The 14,978-nt window shown below is 45.7% G+C and overlaps 2 protein-coding genes across 10 annotated transcripts in view; one reads left to right on the forward strand and one right to left on the reverse strand.

Moving 5' to 3' along the window:
* Positions 1-7,010, reverse strand: part of ECM2 (extracellular matrix protein 2) — a 38,282-nt gene extending 31,272 nt beyond the window's left edge. For 3 of the 6 annotated variants that reach the window (XM_043565777.1, XM_043565772.1, XM_043565775.1), the window contains exons 1-2: positions 828-7,010; positions 462-511 (exon numbers count right to left, since the gene is read on the reverse strand). The gene's annotated coding sequence lies outside the window, so the exon portion shown is untranslated. Of the gene's footprint in view, positions 1-461; positions 718-827 lie in introns of those variants that run through there. The other 3 variants (XM_043565773.1, XM_043565776.1, XM_043565774.1) reach the window with 2 other exon arrangements.
* Positions 1-14,978, forward strand: part of LOC122474716 (centromere protein P) — a 231,176-nt gene that overhangs the window by 187,571 nt on the left and 28,627 nt on the right. The gene's annotated exons all lie outside the window — the stretch shown is intronic.

The following is a 14,978-nucleotide window of genomic DNA, read 5'->3' on the forward strand; positions in this document are numbered from 1 at the left end:
CCATTTAAAGTTTTTCATCCACTGTCTTAAGTAAGTTTTTAAAATAACATTGAGAATTTTAAACTTCTACACAAAGCCATGAAATGTCTGTTGTCCCTTTTAACGTCACTCAACAGGCTGAAAATGAAAAACATTTTTAATTAATACTTTATGTTCTTTTAGGTTTTAAAAATTGAGAATGTAATTGTCAAACCAACTTCTACTTCTGTTGAGCATGTAAATTATATTTAAACTTACAAAAGTATCTTTAATCCTAATTCTGTAAAAGTTCAAAATACTTGGGAAGTATTCATCCTGAAAAAAAAAAAACAAGTAAGCAGCATAATGTACACTTTAAACTTCTAAAATCTATTAGTAAGAGCTAATTTCCTCAAGTGTTAAACACATTTGCAACATAAAACACCCAAATATTAAAACCATTCCACATGCCTTAGTAGAAACTTAAAATTTTAAGCTTTTACCTGAAATTCTAAACTAAGTAGGTTTTGCTTGGTGTCATTAAAGTCTCCGGCTGAAAATGAAACAAAACCAGAGCTTTCTTTAAAACAAGGAAAGAGAGGAATGTTGAGAAATGCTAGCTGACTTCTTAGTAAAATCGAAAATCACTGCTTCCCTTGGGAACAAATGCCTTTCAGATCTTTGTGCAGAGCCGCCAAGAGAGTAACCAGGGAAGACGGTTACCAAGGGAAATATTTGTTCTCAATCACAGCAGAAGCAGAAAGCAGAGGCAGGGGGAGAGAAACCGGAGGAGCAGTAGAGGCTCATTAAGAAGTATGTGGTGTCCCTCTAAGTTCACACCAGCCTCCACGGTACCCCTTGAGCGTTACCAGACTACAGAGACGCCATTGTTGCCACGTGGAGGACCGTGCGTTCCTGGGATGCCTTTAGTGGGGTTAACTCGCTGTCCTCTGCCTGCTCCCCCAGTCAGCAGGCAGCCTTGTTAACAAAGCACAGAGCTGTTACATATTAATGTCACTGAAATTATGTAACTTCCAGCCTTGAAGCAATAAGGAGAAAATGTGCAAAGGAGCTTTGAGCCTTCTGATGATGGTTACTCTGGCGAATTGGTTGTCTACTTTGGCCTCAGTTTTTTTCTGTCTACAAATGAGCAGGTCAGAGAGCGGTCAGGGTTCCAGGCTCACACTGCTGCTTATGGGGACCTTGGATGAGTTACTGTTGTTTCTGATTAAACTTTATCCTTCTGTACAACTGGGATGATAATACCTACCCTGCCAATGCAATGAATACCCTATGTGAAGTGCCTGTCACAGACTAGGGAATTATTTAGTGGCTATTTTTAAATTCTTACTATTCTACATCAGGTGTTTAAATTTTCTGACAGAGAAGAGCTACATTTTTGTTTTTCCAAAATCTTAAAATGACCTGGGTAGATCAAATCAAGATAATTGACTACACACGTGGGCCATCCAAATTCCTTAAAATAAACTACATATATATGTATATATATGCAAAATAATTAGTACTATTAGAAGAAATGTTGAGAAATTCCTTAAAGATTAAAGGCACAGAGACTCTGACAGATAACACTGCAGCCCAAGTGTATGGGACAGGATAGCTCTGTGGGTGTTCCCCACAGGTTTAGAAATTCCAAATGCTGGGAATGGTGACGTTTGTTAGAGACTGCACTTAAGAGTAGCAGGTTAGATGACCCCAGTCCTCCGGATGTCTCCATCATTTGTTGTGAGTATTGGGCATCTGCCCCTAAACTGAACCTGTGTTCTCATCCACTGGGCTTGGGTGGCTGGTGGAGCAGGAACCCCCATGTTCAGAATCTAAGCTCACCACTGGCACAACCCACTATAAAAACAAAATTGATCATCCCCACTGATATGTTTTGGTCAGCATTTTAACCCTATACTGTTAGTCATGAGCAGATAGCTCAGGATTACGAAACATTTGGGAAGATTCTCCTATTAGAGATAGGACCCCACCTTCCTTCCCAAAAACGCTCACACACAATCAGAAAAGAAAAGGGCCTTAGAGATTAAACAACAGTGTGATACCACTACACACTTACTAGAATGGCAAAAATCCAAAACACTGACAACACCATATGCGAGTGAGGATGTGGAGCAATAGGAACTCTCATTCCTTGCTGGTAGGAATCCAAAATGGCGCGGCCATGTGGGAAGACAGTGTGATGTTTCTTAGAAAACTAAACATACTCTTAATCTGTGACCCAGCAGTCCTGCTCCTTGGTATTTACCCAAGTGAGTTGAAAACTTATGTCCACACAAAAACCTGCACACAGATGTTTACATCAGCTTTATTCATACTGCCAACACTTGGAAGCATCCAAGATGCCCTTCAGTAGGTGAACGAGTAAATTAACTGTGATCCATCCAGACAATGGAATATTTTTCAATGCTAAGAGGAAATACTCTTATCAAGCCATGAAAAACCATGAAGGAACCTTAAATGTACATTACTAGTGAAAGAAGTCAGTCTGAAAGGTTGCATACTATACAATTCCAACTATATGACATTCTGGAAAAGACAAAACTGTGGAAACAGTAAAACATCAGTGGTTGCCAGGGATTAGGCCAGAGGGAGGGATGAATAGAGCACGGAGAACTGTGAAGGCAGGGAAACTACCCTGTGTGATCATAATAGTGGATACATGTCGTCATACATTTATCCAGACCCATAGAATGTGCACCACCAAGAGTGAACCTCAGGGTAGCCTATGGGCTTGGGTGATTAGTATATGTCAGTACAGGCTTATCAGTAGCAACAAATGTACCACGCTAGTGGGGGGTGTTGGTAATAGATGAGGTCACATATAAGGGGTGGATGGGGAATGTATGGAAAACCTCTCTGTACCTCCCTCTCTGTTTTGCTGTCAATCTGAAGCTTCTCTTTTAAAAAAAAAGGCGGGGCGGGGGCACCTGATTTGTTGAAATACACTGTTTGGGGAGGGAAAAAAATGTTGATGAACTCACTGTTGGACAGTGTTTAAGACAAACAGAAACCTTTACACTCTTTGTAGCGGTTTGTTGTCCCAGCATTTGACTCCTTGGGATCCATTATAGAAACATCTTTAACTGGACATCTGTGCATCCAGGAAAGTACTTGGAAACATTGTAACATAAAAGGGAAGGCATTAACCCACTAGTATATTGACAGGGAACAGTGGACTGCCCTAAGCTGGTAGAGAGACAAGTAACTGTTACACCGGTTGGCAAAGTTGTCCACAGTGTACCAAGAAGAAAAAAGAAATGTCAAAACAGTACACGTGCTGTATTATCTTACCTTCTAATAATGTATACAGTGTAGCACCTTCCTGGAGAACAGACAGGAAGGAATAAACAAGGAATAAATAACAGACTGTTGATAATGGTTATCTCTGAGTGATGGAATTATGCAGGGGTTTTACTATGTAATCTGTCCTTTTATAACATTTTTAGCCTTTCATAACCAGATTAGGGGGGAAAAAAGTAACTATTAAAAAGAATTTAAACAATGAGAAGTAACTTAAAGTAGCAGTGTAAAGGCAGGCGTTACGGACGCCAAGTCTGACAGCATCGCAGAGACCAGGACTCTGGTATCTGAGGTCCCCGCTCTGACTTTGTGGCTTCATGGACTGTTATGTGAATCCTTCCGCAGAAACTATTTTAACCACATAGTACATGGAAAATCCTGGTATTCGAGGTCTCCTCCCCTGTATTACTGCAGCCGTAACTGTGTCCTGAGACTTGGCCCTGACAGCTGCTCTGCGGCTTGGTGTCTGTCACCACGCAGGTGTGAGCGGGTCCCCCAGTGCCTGGGCCACAAGCGTGGCTGCTGTGGGTTCAGCCTCCAGAACACATGTTTGAGTAAGGTCACCTTTTCAGTGTTTTTACCCCTGGGCTGTGGGATACCGATGAGTTAGTTTTTCTTATATGGGTGTGGTTGCTTCCCATGCAACAACTTCAAAGATAAAGCTACTTGTTGACAGGTTTAAAGAGGCTCTTCTCAGAAATGGGTGTTGCCTCCTCAGGCTGTTGTGACACCCGTCCCGTGCCACAAGTGCCTTCGGCCACTTCACACCACGGGGCGTGATGGTTGTTCCATCTGCTGTCACCGACTTGCCCCCTGGAAGGGGTACATTTACGGGCAGTGCTGATGTGGGAATGTGCTGTGATGTTGTCAACGGGTGTTTGGACAGTTTCTCCTTCGAGTTTTGGTGCGTGCTTCTACAAAGGTCCTGTAATGTGTGTACTCCCACCATAAATACACAGAATGCCCATTTCTCTGTCACTTTATTTTTTTTAATGTTTATTTATTTTTGAGACAGAGAGCATGAATAGGGGAGGGTCAGAGAGAGGGAGACACAGAATCTGAAGCAGGCTCCAGGCCCCGAGCTGTCAGCACAGAGCCCAACGCAGGGCTCAAACTCACGGAGTATGAGATCGTGCCCTGAGCTGAAGTTGGATGCTTAACTGACTGAGCCACCCAGGCACCCCTCTCTGTCATTTTATTTTTAAAATGATTTTCATGCTCCGGAATAGTTAATGCAAATACATGCAAGTGCCATGAATTTTTACAGCACAGTTGTAAATCAGTTTTCTGTACCAAATATTGGCAGGTTGGGTGACTCTCTGAACCTTACCATCAAAGACCGGAAAAGTTTGATCACTATAAAAACATTTTGAAATCACCATTGTAGGTGTTTTTTTTTTAATGTTTTTCTATTGATATTTGAGAGAGAGAGCATGCTTCCGTGCATGTGCACGCGCACGCACACACACACACACACACACAAGCAGGGGAGGGGCAGAGAGAGGGGTCAGAGGATCCGAAGCAGCTCCAAGCTCTATGCTGACAGCACAGAGCCCGATGCGGGGCTCAAACTCATGAACCACAGGATCATGACCTGAGCTGAAGTTGGACACTCAACTGACTGAGCCATCCGGTTGCCCCTGGCAATGCAGTTAAAAAAAAAAAAAAATGAGACCCTGAGCACAGCAGACCTCAGAGGTCCTGGGTAGCTTTATGCCCTTGGGGAGACCACCAGAAATGCCAAGAAGCAAAACTGTCAATGAAATAGAAAACGCCCATACAGCAGACAAGATCTACAATGCCAAAAGCTGGATTTTTTTTAAATAAACCTAATAAAGTCGGTAGCAAGTCAGATTCGGGAACAAAGAGGAAGAGTGTAGGCTACCAGTGTGAGGACTTGAAAATGCTGTCAGTATAGATTCTGAGAGCAGTTAAAAGAACATAAGAGGAGGACCACCTGCGGGGCTCAGTCAGTTGAGCGTCCATCTCTTGATCTTGGCTCAGGTCATGATACCAGGGTTGTGGGTTCGGGCCCCGCATCAGGCTGCACACTGAGCATGGAATCTGCTTGGGATTCTCACTCACTCCCTCTGCCCCTCTCCCCTGCTTGTGCTCGCTCTCTCTCTCTCTCTCTCTCTCTCAAAAGATATAAATAAATAAGAACACAAGAGCATATTATCGATATTATGCCAGCAAATTTAGATGATGTGACAATTCCTAGCAAATACAATTATGAAACTGCCATAAGAAGAAACAGAAAATCTGAATTGTCTGTAACTATTAAGGGAGTCAAATTCATAATTTCAAACCTTCCCACAAAGAATACCACAGGCCTATATTACTCATCAACAAATTTTATTGAGCAGTAGTTTTTTTAATTTTTTTTAATGTTTATATATTTTTGAGACAGAGAGGGACAGATCATGAGCAGGGGAGGGGCAGAGAGAGAGAGGGAGACACAGAATCCGAAGCAGGCTCCAGGCTCTGAGCTGTCAGCACAGAGCCTGATGTAGAGCTCGAACTCACAGGACCACGAGATCATGACCTGAGCCGAAGTCAGACGCTCAACTGACTGAGCCACTCAGGTGCCCCCTGAATAGTGTTTTAAGGCATAACCATACAACAACCCAACAAGGGTAGTATAGAAAAGGAAAATTAGAGACCAGGCTCACTACTGAACATAGATTCACAAAAGTAAAATCCAGCAATATATAAATAGGATAATACATCATGACTACATTGGGCTTATTCAAGAAATACCTGGTTGATTTAAGAATAAAACCCGAACAAACAAAAAACAAGCAAAAAATAACAACAGCAAAAAAAGACATTATATGATCATGTTTATGTGTTTTGTTTTCTTGAGAGAGAGCATGTGTGTGCATGGGGGAGAGGCAGGGGGGAGAGGATCTCAGGCCCTACACCCAGCAAGGGGCCCGAGGCAGGGCTCGATCTCATGACAGTGAGGTCATGACCTGAGCTGAAGTCAAGAATCAGACACTTAACTCACTGAGCCACCCACACGCCCCGTCATGTTAATGCTTAAAGGAGAGTGAAATAAGGCTTTCACATACTAGAAATGGAAGAAATTCCTTAGTCTGACAGTGTCTGCAAAACACACACTTCCACTTTTAGCTACATACCCAAGAGAAGTGGGAATATATAGCTACATGAAAACTTACACATGAATTTCTAATTTCATTGCTACACTGTTCATAACAGCCAACATGTGAAAACAACCCAAATGTCCATCAGCTGATGAATGGATGAATAAAATGTCCATCCACCCGGTGGAATATTACTCGGTAGTAAAAAGGAATAAAGCGTTGATACCTGCTGTGTAGAGGAACCTCAAAAACACACCGCTCCGTGCAAAGACACTTGTGAGAGGACACAAATGGTATGATTCCATTCACATGAAATGTCCAGGACAAGCCCATCCATGAAGGGAGGGAGTAGGTGGGAGTGTCAGGGGAAACGGAGTATGTTTTATGGGGTGACTACAATCTGGCAAAAGTAGGCAGTGGGATGGCTCCCCACTAGGAACGTACTAAAAACCACTGAATTGTATACTTTAAAAAGGTGACTTTTATGGTTTGTAAGTTATATCTCCACAAAGTTGTTATTTAAAAAATACTCAATGGTGAAATACTGAAATGTTTCCCTTTCTGGGAAGAAGACAGGCCCACTGAAGGTCATGGCCAGTGCAGTAAAGCAAGAAAAATAAGGAAAAAAGAGATATAACAAAAAAAATAGGTAATGGAAGGAAAAATTTTTACCAGTCCCAGATGATATGCTTCTATATATGAAATTAAAACATAACTTTGAGATAAATCATTAAATCATATAAAGTGTTTTGCAGGTGCACAATGTATAAAAATCAGTTGTTTCTTCCTATAGTTAGAGGACAAGAGAAAGGGAAAGATGTGTTTTAAATATCAGGTATATTCAAGAATATTACAAGTGTTTACAAATAAATTAAAGCAATGATGAGCAAGATCTTTTCGGAGAAAATGTTGGAAGACAATTACAGATGACAGTTTGGGGAGGGGAGGTACCACCCCCGGGGATGGAACGTTCAGGATCGCAAAGATACCATTTCTACTTAAACTGATTGGATGTGATGCAACTTAATCAAAATGCTAACAGATTACCTCCCCCACTTTTTTTTTTTTTTTTTGGTGGAATTTGTCGAATTCTAAAATGTGTATGGAAATACAGGGATCTAAGAAAAGCCAGGCCATTCTTGAAGCAGAATAGGCAACAGGCTTTCTGTCCCACACATCAGCTCTTATCACGAGGAGCTGCAGTAATTAGGGTGGATTGCCCACAACTTGCAGTGAGACTCGAAATCGGCTCCTGGACGTGGGAGAGAAGTGGTTCCGCCAGCATGGCTGTTGACAGGGACCGAGACACTGCAGAGAGGAAACCACACTGTCCTGTTGCCCTCCAGAGACCAGAGCCAAGGTCCGTGCACAAACACGGACAGGCTGGCTTGGGCTCTGTGGAGTGGACAGGCAGACAGGCCTCATGACCAGACCTGTTGCCTGAACTGCCTGGCGAGGTTACGAGTCCGCATGACTGGAAAGTCCTTCTGTTGGGAATGCTGCACAGGGGCCTCTGAGACACTGATGAGGTTCCGTGGTCTTCGGGGTGGTGTGGCACGTCACGGGCCCCAGGAGGTCTGCCTTCTTAGGGACTCCCCTCACTCCCTGAGATAGTGCTCAGGTGCAAGCCTAGTAGAATGAATGGCCCCCTGGGACCACCGGATCTCTGTCTGTCAGCCCTGCCCTCCACTTGGTCTGCAGCCTCCCCCAGAAGTCCCAGGCCTATGGGGCAGTGCCTGAATCTCCATGCCGAACGTGTCAGGTGGGAACACACAGGCACCTTCCCCTGCATTACATCTGGGTGTGGAGACAAACCAGCAAACATCGGTCTACTGGAGGATGCCGGGGGCGTTCTCCTCCCGTCTCAAATATCCTTTATAATGGCCCAGAGAGCTGGGCTCAGAGTTAGAATCCTGAACTCAGATTCACCTCTACAACGCGGTAACATGGTGGCTCAGGAAGGAGTGGGTGCTGGTCTGCCACACCTCCCACCCTGTGTTGTGTGCTGTCGCCTCCTTGTGGGAATACCCAGCCTGTATAGGCAAACCCTTTAGGCCAGGGTTGCTCACACAGCGTTGCAGTATGTCCTCAGGGTGAGTGAGCCAGGGAAGGGGCTTGCATGGACCTGGAAACAAAGCCATTTGGGCGGGAGCTCTGGTGTCTGAGCCCTACGCATGATCTCGAGGAGGAAGCACCTTGCCTAGTGAGGAGGGCATGGCCAGAGGAGGACCCAGTTCAGAGACCCCCTCATGCCCAGTCTAAGTATGGGACTAAGATGGGAAGCCGACCATGAGTGGACACCATAGTTTTCAAGGAAGAAAATATTCTGGGTAAAGATCTGTAGGAATATGGTAAGGACTTGGTGTGGTGGTTTCATTGTGATGCAGTTCCCCAAAATGATGTCTTCTGTGATGCCATGGTTTTTTTTTTTTTAATGTTTATTTATTTTGAGAGAGAGAGAGAGAGAGAGAGAGCATGTGTGAGTGGGGGAGGGGCAGAGAGAGAGAAGGGGGGAGAGAGAGAGAATCCCAAGCAGGCTCCATGCTGTCAGCACAGAACCCAATGCAGAAGCTCAATCCTACGACCCTGGGATCATGACCTCAGCTGAAGTCAAGTCGGATGGTTACCTGACTGAGCCACCCAGGTGCCCCAAGGTGCCATATGTTTCCCAATGTACTTTGCTCTTGAGATCAGGGTAGCGCCACTGAGAGTGTGACACCCGGGACACTATCCGAGGTTATGGGGTTTGGGGGACAGAACACCTGGCAGACAGGAGAAGCAAGCGGCCCCTCGTGCAGGATTGCAGAGCCTCTTTGTGAACTCGACTGGGCCACTGTGCTCTTGTCCTGAACTCACACCTCCCATGCGGCCATCTTTTTGGACTCAGCCTAAATCTGAGTGACTCAGCCATCTTAAGGGGGTATTGGACGTAGCAGGGACTGCGTCTCAGTGGGGTCACGGTGGAGCCTGCACACGGGGCCCTTGAACAGGAGCATGGCCACTTGCTCTTGGCCCACTGAAACACACAAGCTTCTGTCAGCCAGAGAGAACGTTCTGTGTCCCGTCTGGCCGTGCTCAGACTGCCATCCGTTCCTTCGCCCCACTTTTTCCTCAAGCTCCGGAAAACTACAGGAAATGCCTCCCCTGCTGCCCTCCCACTTGTTCCACGTGCTGCGTGGTTCCTGTGGCCCCCGTGGAAGTGCCCTTACTAACGTCCCAGCGGCCCCACGGCCACCCAATCAGCCTTCTCCCGACTCTTCATTTTTTTACTGATTGCCCGATCCTTGGAAGTCCGTCCACTCTCCCCTCTGCCTTTCTGCTTTTCTTTCTCATCGTCTTTTTCCTGGCCCCGTCGACCCATCCTGCTTTCCTCCGTGATCTTGTCCCTTCACTGGGCAGACACGACCCGGCACTAATCACGTTGCTCCAACACATGCCCGTGAGCCACAGATCTGTGCTAAGTTCTCAAGTGTTTCCTGAGCTTTCTCTTCAAATTGCCGGCTTGCCTTTGGTCAGCTTGGCGTGGGCCTCTCCCAGCACCGCGTCAGCACATTCGGAGGAACAGCATGCCCTCTCTACCCGCAAAACTTGTGATCCCTCCTGTGTGCTTTATTGTAGACAGTTCACAGTGGTGCCCAGACACTGCCGTCCTGCTTGGAGGAATTTTCAAACGTAGTTCAGTTTCTGCTTTTCACAGCTGTTTATTAAAGTTTTGGCTTGTTTGGAGATTTTCATTTGTATCCTGTCCCTAAAGCCAGTATGTTGTTTTGCCTAGATCCAAACCAGCCCATTTTAACACTTGTGATATTCTTTTTTTTTTTTTTTCGTTTATTTATTTTGGGGACAGAGAGAGACAGAGCACGAACGGGGAAGGGGCAGAGAGAGAGGGAGACACAGAATCGGAAACAGGCTCCAGGCTCTGAGCCATCAGCCCACAGCCTGACGCGGGGCTCGAACTCACGGACCGCGAGATCGTGACCTGGCTGAAGTCGGACACTTAACCGACTGCGCCACCCAGGCGCCCCTTAACACTTGTGATATTCTGACCAGAGTTCAAGGAAAAGGTTACAGGAGAAATTTTGTACCAAAAAAAACCCCCCACATTTGGTATTTACAGTTAATTTCCATTCTTAAAAACGACAGTTAGGTGATTTTTTGCCATAAGAGCGTACATTCACTGCTGAAAGTGTAATGCATATCACTCAGCACTTAAATAGTCTTGTCAAGACATTTCTGGTGTGAGCGTTGGCAGAACGGGTCTTCACCTGTCCCTGCAAACCCTGTGTGCGACGGGACGGGAGGGAAGCAAAGGGAGCAGCATTAAGATGTTCCAGTCTGCCCCCGGTTCTCTCTGGGCACGCTATACATGTGATCTCGAGGCCGCCTTCAGCCCGGTGACACACGTTCTATCCTCCGCGGCATTACCGAGGTGAAGAGAGGAAACCAGCGCTTCGTGGGGGTCACTAGTTGGCCTGACTTGCTGAGACATGGGGGAGAGGGCAGTGGCCCCACCACTGTCAAGCTGGAGCCCCTGGTCCGTGGGCCCCCGCGGGCCCCCGCCCCACACAGCCCGGGGTCACACCATGCCCCACAGACACATAGGCAGGAGAGCTGTCCTCTTCATTGTGGCTCCACATGCCCATGCAGCCACAGGAGGCAGATGCCTGGGGATGAGAACCAGAGAGCAGATGGGGCAACAGTGGCCGCAGACGTCAGGGTCCAGCTAATCTGGGGAGCTCCCCCCAGCGCCGCTTGGTGGGCCCCACCCTCGGAAACAGGTTCTTGTCTTTAGGGGAAGCCACTGTCCACCCCTAAAGCACGTGTTTCTCTCTGGCGCTCTGGACGTGGCATTCTGGCCCCAGCCTCCAGAATGGCCCTTCCTGTAATTTTCTGCAGACCCTGAAACCCATGCTCAGCGTGAGGTTTGCGAGAAGATCACACATGTGGCAGCTTTAACATTTGCTGGGAATGGGGATTCTTTTCCACTGATACACTGTCTGAGGGAGATGGCTTTGGACCAGAGCGACCACAGCGTTTACAAAGATATTTAGTAAAAATGAAGACTTTGGCAACCCGTGTAAACCATCGTTCATGGGGGATAAAGTGAAGCCTGCTTGAGGTTTAATAAATCAGAACTTAGTGTGTTTGTCCACAGCCTCAGTTTTTCCTCATTACTGGTGGGTGATGTCATCTGTTCCTTTCCACTTGAATCTTTGAGTGTCCAGTGGTAGGAAAAAATCCACGTTAACCTCGTTTATTATGCTGTATTTCCATGCTTAAAGAGAAAGCTTAATTTTATTTCTGCCAGATACATGAATACAGTCTTCAGACCGTTGTCAAGGATTTATGTGGTTTTTATAAGACGAGTGTTCTGGACATTACTGGCTTTTTTGTGCATGCGCAGGGATATTGTGTTTGAATTAAGTTCTTTTTTTTAAAGAATTTATTCTTCTAAGTGTCCATCTATTCTTTTTTTTAATGTTTATTCTTGAGAGACAGAGAGAAAGAGCACGAGTGGGGGAGGGGCAGAGAGAAAGAAAAGAAGACAGAATCTGAAGCAGGCTCCTTAAGTTCTTTTCTTAGTTTCCCCGAATGAAACTCCGATTTTAAAAAGAACAAAACTGGGTCGCCTGGGTGCCTCAGTCAGTTAAGCATCCAACTTCGGCTCAGGTCATGATCTCACGGTTTGTGGGTTCGAGCCCTGTGTCAGTCTCTCTGCTGACAGCCCAGAGCCTGGAGCCTCTTCAGCTTCTGTGTCCCCCTCCCCTGCTCGCACTCCGTCTCTCTCTCAAAAAGAAATAAACATTAAAAAGAAAAAAGAACGAAACTAGTCGCCCCCCAAAATCCCGGCAGAATAGAAAATTTAGGTATTGCTACAGAACGTAAGGACTGAAATCGTCCACACCAGCTGCTGAGACAAGCAATACACACATGACAGTATTGGACACAGTGCTCGTCATCACCCGGCGTCTTTCTGCCGCAGCGAAGACTTGGGGTGTTGCCACCTGGGGGAAATTCACAGTAAACCCAAACAAGAGCCCGACAGCCACTGTTTGACAAGCTCAAGCCTCAGCTTTCTGGTGCCTGCTCTTCCCGCGCCCTCACTGAGGCACCCGCTTTTCCAGGCACTCTCTCCAGACATACATTTGTCCCTGCTTCGTATTATGATTAGCAGTTTCCATACATTTTCCCCACGTGGTATGTGACATCCTTGAGGATTTGCACATGGGTGTACAGGCAGATGAGTCATTGAACAAGTTTTTACTGAGTGTGTCTTCAGCTGGTTGCTGTAATCTCTAGCGGTAAAGGGAGTCCTCTCTGCTGAGGGATCAAATGGCTGCCTCCGTGTTACACAGTGTGACCATTGCTGTGGGGGGTGTGGCATGGTACAGAAACAAGCAGGGGCAGGAGATACCTGTGTGGAGTTTTCCCAGCAGGTCAGCAGAGGACACGTGGTCCCCCTCCTTCCAACCCTGAGTCCTGTTGGTCTTCCCAGCCCCTTCGATGTCTCCTGTAATCTTCCTCCTCCTCCTCCTCCTCCTCCTCCATCTGACTTCAGGCCTGGACCCTCTTCTATAGCTATAATTTCTCTCCAGGTGAATTTGATCATCTGTGTGCCACCTGGATGCTGGTAATTTCCAGCTGCTTTCTTGACATGTCTATTTGAAGGTCTGGGAGTCATCTCAGACCTAACAGATGCAAGTATTAAATACGACTGTGGTCACATGTAAACCAAACCTCAAAGGATACTTAAGTGTTTGGATACAGAGAGGTGAGGTGAGAATATTCTCGGCAGAGAGCACAGCGTGGGAAATGAAGGTAGTTGTGAGATCTGCAGGCGTGAGTGCAGGCGAGAAGCAGCCGCATCCCCACAGATTTCGGAAGCAACGTTGATGGTTTGGGGCTTTTCCCAAAGGCAGGAGCAGAACCAGTTGTGCATTTCACGAAGAGAACTGCACAGCGTGGCTTCTGAAGTGAAGGGTAGGCCCTCGTCTAGAGACAGAAACATTGCAGGGATTCAAGGGAGAGGAAGGAGATTCAAGAGATAATTAGATAATTAGGTAGAATCAACAAGATCGAAGATTTAGTTGGGTGGAGGGGAAGGGGAGGAGGAGGAATCAAATATATGAAGCCCAGGTTTCCAGTGTGAATAGCTGTGTACTGGGAGGGCCATTTCCTGGGGTAAACACAGGCTGTGGAGAAAGATAATGTAATTGGTCTGCAGATCAACAGAGAGACCCTTTGGCTCATGGATGGATGGCACTGAAGGAGGCCACAGACCGGGACATGCAGCCGGGCCTTCCCCTGGCAAGGTTGACATGAAGTACAGCAAGTAGATTTTATTTTGGGGGCCCCTGGGTGGCTCAACCGGTTGAGTGTCATGAATTTTACTCAGGTCATGATCTCGTGGTTCATGAGTTCGAGCCCCACATGGGGCTCTGTGCTGGCAGCGTGGAGCCTGCTTTAGATTCTGTGTCTCCCTCTCTCTCTGCCCCTTCCTGGCTCATGCTCTGTTTCTCTGTCTTTCTCTCCCTCTCTCTCTCTCTCTCAAAAATAAACAAATACACCTTTTAAAAAGATGTTATTTCTTAAGTAATCTCTATACCCAACGTGGGGCTTGAACCTACAACCTGGAGATCAAAAGTCACACACTTCTTCCAAGCCAGCCAAGTGCTCCCAGAAGAAAAATTTTAAATTCTCTCCAGGATTATCAATTCCACACAGTGTTGATAGAAATTTAAATTGGTAAATTCTTTATATAGATCATTTCATCCATCTTTTCTAAATGTTAAGCCATTCTTCTAAGATTCTATCTAACAAAAAATTCTGCACAAATGTACAAAAATATCTTACAAGGATATTCATTGTAGTGTATAAAATAATGAAAAACTACAAATAACCCAAAAGATTATCCATGGAAGATTGGTTACATTAGGATATACTGTACATCTATACAATGGCTACCTTACTGCCTTAAGAGTCATGAAGTAGGTATGGGTACATTGAATGGCACGTACATTTTATTGAGCATTTGGTATATCCCAGGCAATATACGTAAAGAACTCCAGAAGTCAGTAGAGAAAACACCCAGTAAAATAATAGGCAGGCAATTTGAACAAGCTGTTCGCAGAAATCAAGATTCAAAGTGTTCAACTTCACTGGTAAAATAAGGGAGGAATGTATTTTAAATCACCGTGATATACCACTGCATACCTACCTGAGTGAGTAACAGTTACAGTGCTGACGGTCAGCTGCTGAGGTGTGAGGTGTGAGGTCAGTTGCTGCTTCACCATAAACTGGTACAAACACTCTGACAGCGTCTGTAAAAGTTGAAGAGGCACACACCACTAGGTATAAATCTAAAAGGAACACATGTACACGTGTATCCAGAAACACACACAGACAAGAGCATCACAGCAGCTTTATTGGGAATAGCCCAAATGTTCTTTTAACAGTAGAATGGAAGAAGTGATAAATTGTGATATATTCACGTCGTGAAATACTGTTGAGAACTGAACAGAACAAACTTGGAGTTGCACACAAAATAATGGAGGAATCTCAGAAAGAAAATCCTGGGCAACAGAAGCC

Source organism: Prionailurus bengalensis, chromosome D4 (assembly GCF_016509475.1).
Source record: "Prionailurus bengalensis isolate Pbe53 chromosome D4, Fcat_Pben_1.1_paternal_pri, whole genome shotgun sequence".
NCBI classification, from domain to species: Eukaryota; Metazoa; Chordata; class Mammalia; order Carnivora; family Felidae; genus Prionailurus; species Prionailurus bengalensis.